Here is a 17,391-nt window from a genome sequence, read left to right on the forward strand (position 1 = left end):
ATTCAGCCACTGTCGGACCCGCAGGGATCGGACTGCTGGTTGTCCGGGCTCTCTGGAAGCAGGGAGAGCAGCGAGCAGGCCCTGGCTGTAGCCCAGGGCACAGAAGATGGTGATTCTTACTAGGCGGTAGCCATGGGGCTGGTGAGAAGGGGCCAGACCCTGGGTGTATCACGAACATGGAGCCAATAGGCTGCATGTGGGTTGTGAGCACGAGGAGCCCAGGGTCACCACTAGGTTTTGGCCTGAGCAAGGAGAAGGGTGGACTTAGTACCAACTGAGACGGGGAAGAGAGTGGGGTGAGTGTGATGAGAAGATCCGGGTTTGGGTTTGAACTTCATCTTGGTGTCCATGACCTGTCCTCGTGGAGACGTCCACTAGCAAGCCCAGGCAGCTGCAACACCAGACTGCAGTTCAGGGAGGGGCCAGGCTAGAGACAAACGTGGGAGTTGACAGGCACTGGGGACACTGGCAAGGATCATCACGGGAGAGATGCAGACGTGGAGGAGACGACCAAGGGCTGAACTCCGGGGGCTCCAACAGTGAGTCACGGAGATGTGGAGGGACGAGCAAGGGTGACAGAGAGGGCGCAGCCAGGGGGTGGAAGGAAAAGCAAGAGAGGTTGGGGTTTTGAAGCCGAGCGAGAGAAGGACATGAAGGAAGCGGAGTGATCTGTGGCTTCAAATGCTGTGAGCGGATGAGACAAAGACTGGCCAGTGGATTTTGCAATATGACGGGCACTGGAGACTCTTGCAGAGTGGTCCTGGTGGCTCTGTGGGGACAAAGGCCGGATGGGAGGAGTTCTAGAGAGAATGACAGGAGAGGCCTTGGACAGGGCAAGTCTAGGAACTCCTTCCAGGAGTTTCTCTCCAAAGGCTCCCTGAGCTCACTGTCCTCAGCTCAGGGTCACCCCTGGCACACTGTAAAGACCCAATAACAAGTCACTGGGATGATGTTGATCTGGGGGCGAATCCTTCCTATGATCTGGTTTGCTGGCTCTCAAGAGACACTTGTTGGATGAAATCGTAGCATTTCAGAGCTGTAAGCACTTTCAGTGATGTGAGGAGGAAGAAGGGACGGACAGGACACGGCCGCAGCATGGGGACTCTGTGCCTCTGAGCCGGAAGGGCCCTACAACTTGCATCCAACTTTCTTATTGAACTGGAGGGGAAACTGAGGCCTAACATCCAGCTCTGTTAGTGGCTGAGCCAAGGATAGAACTCAGTCTTCCTTTTTACTTTTTCTTTTTCTTTTTCTTAACTTTTAGAGAAAAATAAAGATATTGCCCCGGCTGCAGTGCAGTGGCTATTCATAGCCTGAACTCCTGGGCTCAGGCGATCCTCCTGCTCCAGTGATCCTCCCGAGTAGCTGGGACAGCTGCACGCCAGCACGCCCAGCTAATGTTTTATTTAATTTATTTTTTTAGAGATGGGGTCTCACTATGTTGCCCAGGCTGGTCTTGAATTCCTGGCTTCAAGCAGTCCTCTGCTTCAGCCTCCTAAGCAGCTGGAATTACAGGCATGAGACATTGCACCCAGCTCAGGCTCTCTTGTTCTGGAGTCATTGTTCTTGATCTGCCCAAATATTGAATTTTGAGCTGCTTCAGCCTCTGAAGGCTGAATTTCACTTTCTTAGGATTCATATCCATTATCGTACTAGAGAACCAAAGTTCCTAGTTCCAAGAAAGTCTAATGAAAGTTCCCAAGAAACTCCTTAACCATTACACATCTCTTTCTAACAGTTTGGTGACTTAAATGTCAGTGAATCAGAAATTCATAAAGGCAGCTTTCCATGAAGGACCACGTGAGCATCTGGGCTGTGACCCAGGGACTGGCGGGGTCTCCGGGCAGAGTCCTAGCGAGGTGGGATTCCACAGGAGGCTGAGACCTGGGTGCCTGTCATTACCGACCCTCCAGAATGTTCAATGGCAAACGGAACTGATTTTAAAGGATAAAAGGAAGGGGGAAACCAGGATTTCAGCTTTCCCAAAGGCTCAGAAAGGCTCAGGCACAGCTAGGCTGGCGTCATTGTGTGGGTGGCTGACTGCTGAGTCGCTTAAAATGGTGTTAACTATTTTGTGCACTACAAATGCACAGCTTGGAGAGTTCAAACCAGGCCCCTAAAGTCCAGGGGTGCGGTGGGGTGAGGGTGGGGGAGGTGAAGCTCGGAGGAGGAAGAGGGAGAAGGTAGTTAAAGGCAATTTAGGGAAAAAAGCAGAGATAATCCCGGCAGATGAAATATCTGATGTCCAGCAAGAATGACCCAAGTCATGCCCATCCTCTTACTGACAGATACACAGCTGAGACCCTCCCTGCCTCTCCTTCCTCCCCAGCAGGTGGGCCTGGCTGGGCGGCTGCAGGAGTGTCTGTGTTTGGGCTCTTCCCGGTTCCTGCCTCCTGCTGCCGCTGCTCTGCTCAGGGACGCAGGGAGTCCGAGCAAAGACCACAAAGGAGACCAAAGGCCGCAGCTCAGTCAGCTTTTATACCTTTCTCAACGCCCAAGGGAAAGTGATCACATTTCTTTTCTCTGAGGTCAGACATTTATTCTGCTCCAGGTTTAGAATTTCCCTTTGAAATTGGGCTGTCCCAGAACAAGTCTCAGGACCTGAATAAGCCCAGGGAATGGCAGGTGGTGTCCTGGCTTTAGGGGTCAGAAAAACTGGACTTGAGTCCCAATTCCACCTCTTCCGGGTAAATGACCTGGTGGGCGAATGTATCTCGACTTAGGTTTCCTCACCTGCAAAATGAGGATGTGCCCACTTCATGTCTCACCTGGTACCGTGAAGATCCAATGATGTCACGCACCCAAGTGCTTCTTGACCTTGGCTGCACATTAAAGTCACTGGGAAGCATCTAAAAAATACAGCTGCCTGAGCTCCACCCTCTTGAACAGTGGTTTTCACTCTTAGCCGCACATCAGAATCTCCGTGGAAGCTTTTAAAAGTCTCCTTCCCGGGCCTCATCCCAGACCAATGGAGTCAGAATCTCTGAGGGTAAAACCCGGGTCACCAGATTTTCTAAAGTCCCCCAGGTGATTCCAATGGGCACCCAAGGAACATCACTGAAAATTCGTAAGTGCCAAACACATGTCAGGAATCATCATCAGTGTCGACTGGAGTGTTAAATATGGTGATGGTGATGTTGAATACCTGCACGGGGCTTTCTGACACACTCTTGAGAGCTTCACAAAATAAGGATAAAGGTTAATACAAAACGTGTGAAAAATTACCAGAAAGGTCTTCAAAGGGCACATTGTTAGGAAACACTGCAGGACACTATTGTGATTACAGAGTGCCTCTCACACGTGTCACCTGCAGCTCTTTCCAAACGCAGACTCGGATTCAGTAGTTCTGGGGCCCGAGGCTCTGCCTTTCCAACTCTGTCCCAAGTGATGCCCTTGCTGTGGGTCCCAGGGTTAAAGCAGACGCCCTGGGGCCAGGCGTTCTGCCTTCTACTTCTGAGTGTGTGACTCAGCGCAGTCACTCTTCACTTTCCTGTCATTAGTGAACCTCTCCTCCTTGTCCCCGCTTCTGGAAAGGGGGTCGCCCTCCCACACTCTGACCGTGGGCACTGCTGGGGTTTTCCCGCCCTGCTCTTCCCTGGTCAGCTGAATCCTCATTGTCCCTGAGCCAAACTGGTCCGATGAGACCCTCTCTCGGGTGGTGAGGGCAAGAGCAGCAGCCTGTCCCTGTTGGGGGAAGCAGGCTCATGGCCACCTGAGAGAATGAGCACACGGGGGTTGGGTGAGACAGAAACAGAAACAGAGCAGCGATGGGGTCCCTGCTCCCGGACGTCCCAGCATGGAGCTGCTGTCTGGCCTTTCCTGGGTTATATTAGTGATCCAAAAATTCTCCTTTTTGTTTGAGTCAATTTGAGTTGGGTGTCTTTCAATGCAATGAAAAAAACAGGCCCTGAGAATTACCCTAATTATTCTGGGCTTTAGTTTACTCACCTGTAAGATGGGGTGAACAGTGGGATCTAAGCCGTAAGGTTACTATGGAGATGAAATAAGACAATCCGTGCCGGGCGCTTAGTGCAGTGTCTGACCTTAAGGGAGTGTTCCATGTAGGGGCTGCAGGCCAGCCAGAGGTCTGCGTCTGCTCAGACCTTGAGCTGTATCCGGGGCATGGTCTGCTATAAACGGGTTGGATTCTTGGTTCAAATTTGAACCAGCCTGAGCTCTCGAAGTCCACCCAGTGCTAGACTGTATGTCCTCAGTCTGGTCTAGACAAAGTGACGCCCACGTGAACAGCACAGCCTCACCCCACACACCCAGGATCAGCTCGTCAAGTCCCCAGCCAGACGTAGCGTTCACTGGGGGCTGTAGACGGAGGGACAAATTTGGGAGCTGGCTTCTCCCTTGGCCTTTCTCAGAATTCCCTTGGTCTGAGTGTAGCTTTCGCAACTCCAGGTGTCCTCGGGTTCTGGCTTTTCACCAAGAGCTGTTCCATCCAGCAGGCCTTTCTTAAAAATTCTTTAAAATTTCCAACCCCCCCCCCCACCGCCATCATACAACGGCCCCATATTGACTGCCCTGTGTCGATATTACGGTAGCAATTAGATATTCTCCAGCAATTCAGCCTGGCATTACTGAAGTGTATTTTGCTCTTATTTCAACTCACCACATATCTCTGCAGCTCTCGGTGTGTGAAGCCAGTGGTCCCACCCCCCTCTCCCTGCCTCCCCGGCAGCCACACGGTGGTGTGAATCTTACGAAACTAAAGGCACGCTGAGCAGTGGAGGATGTCACAGTTTTGAGCTGCACCAGGAGTCACCAGCAGCGTGTGGGATGCCTGTCACGAAGCAGAAATGATAAAGGTGGGAGACGTCCAAGGATCCGACACTCAGAATGAGCATCGCAGACGCGGCGAGCATGCAAGCGTGTACCTGTTACTAGAGCAGCGGGCTCGCGGCTGCAGCTAGAAATGATGCTTCCATAGAATCATAGTGGTTCAGCTAGAAATAGAAAAGTAAGTAAATGCTAACTGATCAGATCACCTACTAGGTCACAGGAGCTTGTGACAACGTCTAAAGCATTCTTTTGAAACACAGCTCACAAGGGAGAAAGGAGCCCCTTGTTTGTTTGGAAGACAGGAACCTTTCCAGAAGCACACATCTGTGTGGGCAGACACACGCGGGTGGCTCGGCGGAGCGTGGATTGGGTGACGGTCGGTTCCCACTGCACTCGCTCAAGGCTAACACCAGAACAGACAATTCCTGGGTACACTGTCTGACAGACCGTGCTGAAGTCTCTACTGCCAATTTTAGATTTTTCTGAGAAAATCTGAATGTTGCCTGCATAGCTGCAGGGATTTTACAGGGAAAACAATTTATCCTTCCCTAGAAATCATTTTTAAATTGGAGGGTCTGCTGAGTATCATACTGGGAAGAATAAAATCTCTTTTCCCCTCTAGCTTTGAAAATCGAGAGCTGGATTCTGAAACAGATGTGCAGGGATTGGGGAGCCAGGGCTTTCGGGCAGGACCGGACAGAGAGCCGGAGCTGGTCTCAGATGCAAAGGGCCACACTCGGCGGGGTTTGGGCGGCTCCTCTCCTCTGGGGCCAACTTCTTCCCCAGAGGAAGTCCTTATTAAGGATATGAGCACGTAAATTGGATAAAGCCATGATAGTGTGGGAAGAGCAACGTGTTAGCTGCAAAGGATGGTGCACATCACTTGGTCATTGCAGGCAGGAAGCGAGGCTCCGAGGAGGCTGCAAAGAAGATAACCTTTGGGTCTAACCCTCACAACATTCAGCAAGCAGAGACCCAAAAGAAGAAGGAGAGGAAAAGTAAATTTAAAGTGAAAGGACAACAGGACAGAGGGGCTGAAGGGCCACCTACAGAGCAGAGCGTTGCAGGCCCCTGGGGCTGTCCTGCGCCTTTTCTGTGTTGGACGAGGCTCCTCCAAGGTGGCTCACGCAGCAGTGCACCCAGGAACCAAGGTCACGAACACGCCCGCGGGCGCTGGGTAGAACAGGACAGCAGACCTGGGGCCTCTCCCACTGTCCTGTTCCTCTCTCTAAGGCCCATTTCTGCGCTGCCCAGGCCAACGCCCGGCTTTGTTTTCTCCCCACCGTGCAGACCCTGCATCGCTACGAGGTCACCCCTTGGGCGGCACTGGCTCTGTGTCTGGGTCTCATTCCTTCCCCCTTCCGAGGCACACAGGGACGACGAGGGCAAGGCAGGTCAGGGGGGCTGTCTGGGAGAGAGGAGCCTGGGGCTGGCGGTTCAGGAGGACAAAATGTCCACACCCAACACAAAGCAAAGCTCCCTTAGCTACGTGGAAGAAGCCAGGCCCAAAGGCCACACATCGTATGATCCCATTCACATGACGTGGGCCATGAAAGGCCCATCTATGGGGACGCAAAGTAGATTAGTGGTTGGCTGGAGCTGGGCTGGGGAGGGGCGCGAGGGATGGAAATGTTCTGAGACTGGATTATGGTGGGATTTGCACAGCTCATTAAACGTACTAAAAATCAATACACTGTACACTTAAATGGGTGAACTTTAGGATAAGTAAATTGTATCTCAATAAAGTTAAAGGGAAAAAGACCTTATTCCAACCATCCTCAAGAAACGCATCATGTCGTTACTGCTTGTTTAGTGAGATTATTGTTTTCTTTTTGTATCTCGCTTTCTTAATTCACGTTTCCTTTCCACTGCAGGATTGGGGTTTTGCTTTCTTCTCTTTGCTTTTGAAACTTTGTTGGTTTTCATCTTTTAGACAAATGTTATTTTCTTGGCCCGTTTTTTCTTCCCTTTTAATTTTCCTTTTCACCTTTCAAATGAATTTGGTAGTTTTCCTAATGTTTTTCCTTTCACTCCGTATTGCCTACCACTCTTGTCTTGCATAAGGCTTCACAGTGAAGAATCTTCTTACCTGGCTGAAGCCTGCCGTGTTTAGAAAGAGGTAAGAGGCGTTGGCGTGAGCCCCCTGTAGGCCCCTCTCATCCTGTCCACCCCAAGGACCCCACTCTGTCTCCTCCTCCTTGGGACAGCATGTCCACTCTGCATTTGGTTTCTGGGCTCTCTTAACGTGAAGGACAATGTCTTGTTTTTGATATGCTTGAGAAATACCAATTTAGCTTCTCACACCTGTAGAAATCTCCATGAGTTGATCTCATGTCAATAATCACATTGTTGGCCCTAGGTCACCCTGGCCATTCGAGTCATTCCTGCTCCTAGAAGAGGAAAGAAACCCCATCTGCTACCTTCACACCTGGGGCAAGAACCCCCAAACCCATCACACCAGGAAGTTCAAACTGACCAACTTCACCAGCTCCTAGAAATCAGAGAGTTATCATTCCTTGTATCATTCTGTGTATGTCATGCAACACTTACTTTTATTTGTTTTCCACTAAGTTTATGAAGTTGTCTCCAGACCAGTGGTGGCTTATTAAAGAATACATATTATTTTTATATATTTGATTGCCTGGGGGATATACCCAGAAAGAGAGAAAGGACAGGCTGGCAGATTCTAATTTACTTTTTTTTTTTTTTTTTTTTTTGCATGAGTAACCCAGTCTCCATGCACTTTCCAGTGGATATAGTTTATGTTTGGACAGGTCATGGCATTATTAATGGTGATGTTTGGCATGTTCTCCACTTTGGGCATCTTCTTCCAAGTTCTAGGGAGACAAACATAGAAATCTCAAAAGATAAGAAAGACTGTCCCTCCCCCATCCTATTCATCCCAACAAGGAGCCTCTTCCTGGGCTCTCTTTAGGGTCAGGAGTCCCCTCCACCCCAGCCTCCTTCTCTGGTGTAAATTCCCCTGTTCTCAGAGGCTTTGTGAAGTTGTCCATGGGGCCTGTCGGAATATGCCGGACCACTGAGCTCCCTTTTCTGGACTCCAGGAAAGTCAGGCGTGTAGTTGCCACGTGTGATGTGCACTGCTCTCACTTTCTCATGAGATGTGTACAACGTGAAGGCGAGAGGGCTTTATTTAGAGCCCCCTGAGGCCGGGTAGGGAGAAGAACTCAGCAAATACTGACTGGGTGAGGGCTCCAGGGACTACCCTCGTGTCTTCCAGCTGGGGCTTGAGCAGCCATTTAGAAAAAGACAGTAGGCTTTCAAAGTCAGCCCCACAAACATGCAGACCTTGCTCATAGCCATCGTGCATGAAGGCAGATGGTGGCATCACTGACCTCATATGTTATAAAAAGCTCTTGAATAATTGATTGATTCAAACGAGTGCTTGAGATAGGCTGTCCTTCCCCCACTGAGGCAGGAACAAAGCAGCTGGTGCCACAAGGAATGATTAAATGTGAACACCGTGGTTGTCTACCCAGCAGGCATGCTCTGCCTCCTTCCCTGCCAACAGAACCAAGGCAGAGATCCCTTCATTTTAGGGGCCTCATGTGACCCACTTCTGGCTAATTAAATAAAGTGAAATCAGCAGAGGTGCTCTGGGAAAAGTACTCTCTAATAAAATATGAAATTAGTGTGAGATGCTTTGTGTGTGTGTGTGTGTGTGTGTGTGTGTGTGTCTATATCTGTCTGTTTTTCCTCTCTGCTAGATGGCCCTCTTCTTCCTGATTCCAAACATAGTTGAGGTGTCTGGAGCTACAGCAGCCATTGTGAGATCATGAGGCCATGGGCTGAAGGACAAAAAGCCAATGTGCTAAGGACGGTGAAATGACAGGATGGAGACTCAAGGCTCTTTGACACCATTAATAAGCTAAATCAGTTCCAGCAACCACCTATATCCTGACACTTTTGTTAAAGAAAGATATATCCTTTATTCTTTGTCAGTCACTTTTTTCTGTTACTTAATAATAGCAAACATTTACTAAGTTCTTGTCAAGTGCTATTCCAAGCACTTTATACATATTAAACCATTTGTCCTCAACATAACCCTAGAGATAGGCACTATTATCATTCTCTTTTTAAGGATGAGGAAACTGAGGCACAGAAGGATCAGTAACTTGCCAAAGTTAGCAAGTAGCAGCATCAGAATTCAAACCCAGACATCCTGGGTTGCAGCTTAAAGCATTCTTAATGGACAGACTAACTGTGCTCAATAATCTACGATCAATGTTCTCATGGCTGAACACAACACAGAAGTGAGAGACTGTTTTAGAACTGTAAGGGAGCCTTGGAGATAAATGAAAATATTCGAGTAGATGTAACCTGGAATGGTGATGGAGGTGTCACTGGTGCCTGCAGGCAAGATGCTTTTATACAGACTGCCAGCACTTATGAAGGTGCATTGGCTTCTCCAAAGCAGCCCCAATATTGGATTTTTCCCTCTAGTAACTGTTTTTCCATTTTATTAGGTATATCATTATAAAGTTCTCTTCCTCTGCACTTTTTAATTGCTAGCGTGGCAGTGTATTTTTTTGTTTAAATTGTTCATTACTTTCAACTACTTTTTAAGCATTAAGCTTGTATGTTTCCATCTGCTCCAAAGTTATTTCACGAGAATCTTCTTAAATAGTGATCCTATCAGAGCAGTAGAAGAAACTCGTGGTTCCTAAACTGATAACCAACCTCTCAGCGCTCGCTCCTGGCTTGGCCATAACCCTCGCTAGACTTCCGTGGCTCGCGGGGGAGTGAGGGAGAGGCTGCGTGAGGACTCCCTGTCCCTCCAGAGGAACGTCCCGCCAGGTTCCTCACGCCCCACAGACGCCTTTGCTGGATGAAGTTCTTTACTGCCGAGTTTTCTAGAACTTCCCACACAAGCCCCTGAAGCCTCCACCCACCCAGCCAAAGAGTCCAAAAAGTTGCTAGATTGAGTAGCTGTCGCTCTCCAAACTTCAGAACTCCCAGGATCTATTCCTTGTCTTGTTTCAGCCTCAGAAACTAACGCCAATGGCTCGACAACCTCCATTTTCCCTGTGGAATTGTCTTTGCAGATTTATTTTATTGTGCACCTTTACTAGGCTTCTGCAGCAAACTCCAGTGCCTCTGATCTCCTCCATTAAATGGAACATCTCTTTTTGAAAAGACTTTTCAAGAAGCCATTTAAAAAGTCTGGTGTTGTTATTGATGCGTCTGTTCCCCAACAATACAGCAAATACTGTAACAAGTACGTCTTCCCAGCCTGCTCCTTCCCTTGTGGTACTTTGAGAATCCTTCACCTCACTGTTTTTGGTCAATTAATCTCTCCTGTTTAAATTTCTCTCAAATGAAAATTTTTCTGGCCCCCTTCCACTAACCTGTCCTTCACAATCCCATTTTCCATCTACCTTGTCTTTCTCTGGATACATTTAGTTCCTGGGAAGAGATTTCCGAGACAGAAAATGGGGCAGAAGCGAAAACCCAGCCATGTTTACAGACTTAGTGGGATGAAGGGGATGGTGATGAACAGAAATCAAAGGTAATTGATTTGAAACATGCATTCATATTTCAAGAGATAAAACTTTAGGAAAAAACTTTAAACTTCCTGGATTACTGCATGGAAATGTGGATTCAGTCCCTTAGGCATGAGTTAATTGATGGGGACAAAGTCAATAAAATAAGGACTTGATTGTCATTTATTTTTCATTCTGATAATAGTTTCTGTATTATCCACCAATATTCCTTTAACTTACACAAGACTCATAATCTTTTTTTTTTTTTTTTTTTTTTTTGCCCTTCAGCAAGCATTGAAGCAGATAGATTTCCTGGAAAATGTATGATACAAGCTGTTCTTCTCTTTTGAGGGCATTTATGGGAGAGATTTAAAAGGTCTTTCTTCTATCAGTTTTTTCATCTACTGTGATAGCAGTTTGGTTAGATCCAGACAACAGTTCTCCATGGTGCTGGCTTGGTGAATTTGTGCCGTCAGCCAATTGTTCACCTTGAACTTCATCTTTCATCTTCTCAAAAAATAATCTAATGCTTATCCAAGCACCAGCATGAATCCTTGAGGAAGTGGGCTGGAGGAGGTTGTCAACGCAACTGAGACTTCAAGTCCTTGCCCCTGTCCAGGACCCCTGAGAGCAGTGCTGAGCTGTGTGTGTGGCCTTTGACAGCCCACCCCTATACCCCACAAGGGCAGGGGCGACTACAAGCCCAGCCCCATGGCTGTGGAAGACCTCTGCCACCTGGGACTCTTGCTCCTAGCAGATGCACTGAGCAATTGTTTCAGTGTGTGTGTGTGTTTGCGTGTGTGTGTGTGTGTGTGTGTGTGTGTGTGTTTTAGGGGGAGGGACTGGCCATTTTGGAGCAAAGCCCTGACACATTTATTCTTTTTTACCCAGATGCAACTGATGGATACTGTGACTTGTCCTGATGTGACTCTTCAGAGGGACAACAATTCCTGAAACTGTTATTTCCAGCAGGTTTTTATTTTCTATTTTCCCCTTGACGATGTATATTGTAGACATGATTATATCTTTTGAGCGAACGAGTGAACACCTCTACTCGGAGTGCAGTGACTGACACCAGGTGACGCCACCCTGCGGGCAGGTTTGCAGTGACATGCTGCAGGGCTGTTCTCGGTCGTGCCCAGCTCGACAGTCTCATCTAGGACTTGGATGAATATAGAGAAGCACTGCTAAATTTATCGATGACAAATGCTGAGAGAGATTGCTAATCTATGATGTCAATACCAGCTTTTAAAAATGATCTTAGCCAAATAGAATAAATGCAAAAAATAAATAAAATTCAGTAGGAATGAAAGCCATGCATTTAGGTTGAAAACACCCATTTATAAGCAAAGGACGAGGAGTGCACGGCTTGGGTGTGGGGGCGATATGCCCGTGGACGAGGCCTTGGTGGCCAGGTGGAGCCGTGGAGTCCGGTCGTGAGCACGCAGGGCACCACTGTAAGGACAGCGCCAGGATGACCAGACATCCCGAAACAAGGTCAGATGAAGGCCGGCTGAGAAGACTAGAAATGTTTGCCTGAGAGAAGGGAAGACGTAATACTCATCTTCAAACACTTGAAAACTGGAGCTGTTTTGGAAATTACGTTTTGTTTGTTTTCCTTTTCCTTATTTAAAAAAAATTATTTTTATTTTTGTGGTAGTTGTATGCACTTGCTTAAAGAGTCAAATAGCTCCGCAAGTTTAAGAAGCTGGACTCCTCTCTCCATTTCAGTCCCCAAAGGCCTCCGTACTCCCTGGTCTCAGGTGATGATTTGGGTGTTTATTTCTAGTCTCTAAATAGCAGGCTCGCGTCGCTTGATCTTGCTTTTTCAGATTTGGCTGTTATCCTTTGACTCCCTGCTTTGGTTTGCTTTCTGAGTACTTAGTATCCTTCACCAGCTGTCCAGATGTCCTCTCAAGATGCTTAGCCACATCGAGTACTCGGCCCATCAGCTTCGTCTTCTGAAGGGCTCTGGCTGCGCTGTGCCTGGTGCACAGCGGCCACCCTGGGTCTTCCCTTCACGGTCACCCTGGGATCCCACTTGCTTTGCGGTCTCTCCTGTGTCCTGTAGCTGGGGTCTCCGTGTTTCCAGTTTGCTCCATCATTTCCTAAAGAAAATCCTTCAGTGGTTTTGGGGAGGTAAATTTCTGAAATCTTGGATCTTTGAACATATTTTTATTATGTCCCCACATTGCAACTACAGTTTATCTGGGGACAGAGCACACATTGGAGGTCGTTTTTCCTTCCTGTTTGGGAAGGGATTGCCCCCATGGCCGTCTAGCTTGCAGGACTGCTGTGGAGAAGCACAAATCCACTGTGGCTTCTAGTCCTAGGCACGGCGACCACGTTTTGAAGGGACCAGCTCGTGAGAAAGGAACTCCGTCTTCGTGGAAGGGGCAGGCCGGTTTGGAATGTCCGTTTCTCAGAGATGTGGCCGAGAGGATCCTGCCTCTGCTGAGTTACAGGTTGGGTAAGATGCCTGCCTGGGACCTTCCCACTCGGAATCCTTCACACCTGCCATTCACCCTCTGATTGCAGTGTGCTCACTCCAGGTTGGAGGAACGTTCAAACCCAGACATCTCTGAGAACACGTGCTCTATTGTTTGTTTCATTTTCCACACAGCCTACTGTGTACTCCTGTGGAGGAAAGGCCTGAGTGAAGAAGTGACACTTTGCGGGGAGTTTGCTTCTCTTGGTTCTGTCATCAAAAGGTTACGGGTGGCCGGGCGCGGTGACTCACGCCTGTAATCCTAGCACTCTGGGAGGCCGAGGCGGGTGGATCGCTCGAGGTCAGGAGTTTGAGACCAGCCTGAGCAAGAGCGAGACCCCATCTCTACTAAAATAGAAAGAAATGATCTGGCCAACTAAAAATATATACAGAAAAAAATTAGCCGGGCATGGTGGCGCATGCCTGTAGTCCCAGCTACTGGGGAGGCTGAGGCAGTAGGATCGCTTAAGCCCAGGAGTTTGAGGTTGCTGTGAGCTAGGCTGACGCCACGGCACTCACTCTAGCCCGGGCAACAGAGCAAGACTCTGTCAAAAAAAAAAAAAAAAAAAAAAGGTTACGGGTGACAAGAAGTCAGTCTCTAATCATTGTCAGGGACCTGCCTCCCAGTGTCCCCCTGAAACCACAGGAGTGGCTGAGACGTCTGCTTCTGCTGTAACTACGGTCAACAGTTTCAAGCGTTTCTCAGGATAAGAAAAGGAAACCCTAAAACCTAGACTGGGCAAGGACAGCGCTAGAAAAACAGATAAACTAGGAGATGCGTATGCAATGCAAAAAGACTCCTCGTTTTCTGAAACGATTTTCCTCAGTACTTTGCCAGGCAGAAATCAATCACTTTCAGCTGAATGAATGATGTATCTGACAGAGGCTGGCAGGGAAAGACAAGTGTTAAGAAACGTAAAGTTATAGTGTGAACTGCTGCTAATTGACTAGCCTGTCAAAGAAATAAAGCATGTCTGAAATTATCTGGTCAATGGGCAAATAAGGTGGCACTTACTAAAATTACCCTCATAGTCAGCTTTCCAGCAACACAGCCTTCGTGTGCAGTTGACGTGCACGTATGCTCGCGAGTAGTTATCCGCACACAGTCCTTCAGCCATCTCTCCGGTGATGGAGAAGTTAATGTCTTATAGTTAGTGTTTGGGCATTTTATAATGCTTAACTAATTACAAACTAAAAATCAAATCCCTTGAATTCAAGATCCAATGAAAGATCCAGCATCCAACCACGTACCATCCACCCATCCATTTATGCACTATCCACTCTCCATCCACCCTCCATTTACCCACCCATTCATTCATCCAGCCCTCCAAGGTCTACTAGGGATTCGAAAATAAAAGCTCCAGTTCCCAGGCCGTAGGAGTTCCCCGTCCAGTGAGAGAGGCAGACTGTGGATAGAGCATTCTGGCTCAGGGCTGTCATCCCAGCCACCTCAAGACTGCACTGAGGACGCATGGTCAGGAGAGGAGGGGAGGGGAAGGCCTCCCGTAGGCGCAGGTGCCCAGTGGAGGGCCAGAGGGCACCACGGTCAGGCAGAGGAAGGCCCTGGTGCAGACACGTGGGGCCAGGACAGAAGAGGGTGCTCTTTGGAAGCCTGCCTGCGTCAGAACATGGGCTGTTGAGGGTGTGAAGACACCAACAAAAGACGAACCAGGAAAAATACACAGAGCTCTGATCCTGAAACGTTTTGTGGGTCACGCTGAAGAGTTTAGCTTTTATCTAAAAGCTAAGAGGAATCACTGAAGGATTTTGAGCGGGAGAGAAACATCCCCACTTCTCGCAATCTTCTCTGCTGCCCCCGGTCTGAGTCACCATGACCCTTAGAGTGATGGTCTGATCAGAGCAAGTCATCTACAGCTTAAACCTGCAATGGCACCACCCATCACAAGGCCCCATGTCACTGGATCCCACTTAGCTTTCTGATCTGATACCGTCCCCTCTCACCCTACACCTCTCCTGCCCCAGCCACTTTGGCCTGCTACCTGTTGCTTGAAGCCTCAGGCTATGTTCTGTCTTAGGGCTCATCTCTGGCTCTTCTCCCCACAAACAACACTCTTCCCCCGGCCCCCATGGCCCTCCCTCACCTCCTCTGATCATATGCCAACCTCCGATGAGGCCCATCCTTGCCGCCATATTGAAAACTATACACACGCCCGTGTGCACACGCACACACCTGTGCATACCAGGCATTCTCAATCCTCTCACCCTGCTTAATTTCCACAGCACTTATCACATTCAAAAATATCGTATAATTCATTGTGTTTATTGCCATTTTCCTCCCCCTAGACTGGAATCCCATGAGGGTCAAGGTCTCGGTTTTGTTCACAGACGTATCCCAAGCACCTAGGGCAAAACCTTGCACGTGTAGATGCCCAATTAATGTTTGCTGAATGAGCATGAGATTAGCTGCATTTTTGTTTTTTACAAAAATCACCCAATGAAAATATGATTTGCAAGGACTTGAAATTGGGGCTGGGGAGTCCAGTTAGAAGTTTCTTGCTGTGAAGATACTGACAGATTGAAGGAGGCAGTGGCCGTGGGGAGGGTGAGGATGGCGTGGGTTGGAGGTATTAAGGAGATAGAACTGTCAGGACTTGGTGGTTAAGTACAGTCATGTACATATAATAACGTTTTGGTCAGCAACAGACCGCATAACCGGTGGTGGTCCCATCAGATCGTAATGGAGCACACATAGAAACCTGACATATGGCATTTGGTATTGGCATAACAGATCAAATAGGGGAAATGATTGATATTCAGTAATGGTGCCGGGAGATTTGGTTTGCATATAAAAATATATATAAATAAAAATATGCATATAATCTAGGTTTGTGTAAGTACACCCTATGATGTTCGCACAAGGACAGAATGACGTACGGTGCGTTTCCCAGAACGTATTCCCGTTGTTAAGCGACGCATGACTGTCCCTGGATACGGGATATAAGCAGCTAGGATGGCTTCGCTGGCGTGGGCAACGAGGCGTATGGTGGTGCCATCCACAGAGTCAGGAGGAGAGAGGAGAGACGCTATTTTTGGTGGATGGCAAAGACATGATGAGCCTCGTTTCGAACGCACTGTCCTCAGCTCTCTGCAGAACAGCTGAGTGGATGCAGACTGTCTTTGCATATTACGCTGTGCATAGTGATTTGTCTGCTTCCCCCCAGACAGCCCACTAACAAACCCATACAATTTACCTTGAATATTTATCACAATAGAAATAACCAATTACCATGATTTACAGCTTATCCTGCAGTTACTGGCCTGCCTTCTGGTCTTATTTGAGGCTTTCAAAAAAAAAAAAAAAAAAAAAAACCTGTGTATAAATTAAAAACCAAAGGTCTTCACTCACTGTTTTTGCACGAGCACCCGGGGAGTAGGGCTCTGTGGCACTCCAGCCTCGGATGCCTCTGACGTTCCTTAAAGCGAGGAGGTCCCAGCTCACTCACCCAGACAGGAGCAAGTTCACTGCCATCCAGTTCTTAGGGAAATCGGTGGATTTTTTTTTTTTTTTAAATAACTGGCAAGAATCTGGCTTCTCTCCTGTTTCTCAGAGCAGTAAGCTTCTCTCATGATCAACTGTACCCACCAGCTAGGAACTCGACAACTCGGTTTTCCCGTTCTGCACGGCTCCCAGATGGCCGCCAGCTGGCTGGGCTATTTCCTGCCTTCGAATCCCTTTCTGTGTCCTCCTGTTCTCTTTTGGGTCTCCCGCGTCTGCCCCTCCTCCTTCGAACACCCACTGTCCTATACCCCTCTTTGGAAGCACCTATTTTCTAAGAAAATCTTGAGGAATTTTTTGGAAGCATGACGTCTTTTTTTTTTTTTTTTTTTTGCCTTTTGGATGGTAAGCGGCCCAGTAGCAGAGCTGCACAGAGGTGTCCGCCACCAGGAGAGGGACATCTGTCTCTGAGGGCAGGACGAGGACCCCCACCTCCCAAGGGTCACAGCAGCCCGTTTCATGACAAGGCTGTTCCGGGGCTGGCGGACCCAGCATTGTCCAGGAGCCACACGTCAGTCTGCTCTGCCTTCACAATCGCGGCAAAGCGATGCCTAGTCCCCTGCTCCCCTCGGGCAGCCAGAGCAGTGGAGGAACGCGTCATTGGATCTCATTTGAGCACTTTTTTTGTTCCATCCCCCATTACCAGAGTATTGTACCACATCCCAGTTGTTTGCAATAAATGTCTTTTATTGATTTTTCCAGATTCTAGCTAGAAGATTGCCTGAAATGACAAACTGTAGAATGCAGCAGGATGTCTGTTTGTCTGTGTCTTGCCCCGAGTTTGTCAGTCCAGTGAGGTTCTGCCTGTGCCCAGTTGTGTTGGAGTGGAGGGTTTTTGGGGGGTCTGGTGGAGACCTCTGTACAGAGAGGATTTCTGTGTGGGAGCATGTCGGAATGCTCGGTGGTGAGAGAAGGCTGCGTGAGGGGTGGAGGCGACCTGTATGTCTGGGTTGTGTCTATACCTGTGTGTGAACAAGGGTCTGCGTAGGTGACAGGGTGTGTGCAGAGGGGATCTGTGTGCGTGCCTATGCGTGTGCACAGGGGATGTGTGGATAACTATGCGTGTGTACAAGGGATGTGTGGATAACTGTGTG

The sequence above is a fragment of the Eulemur rufifrons genome, chromosome 4 (genome assembly GCF_041146395.1).
Source record: "Eulemur rufifrons isolate Redbay chromosome 4, OSU_ERuf_1, whole genome shotgun sequence".
NCBI classification, from domain to species: Eukaryota; Metazoa; Chordata; class Mammalia; order Primates; family Lemuridae; genus Eulemur; species Eulemur rufifrons.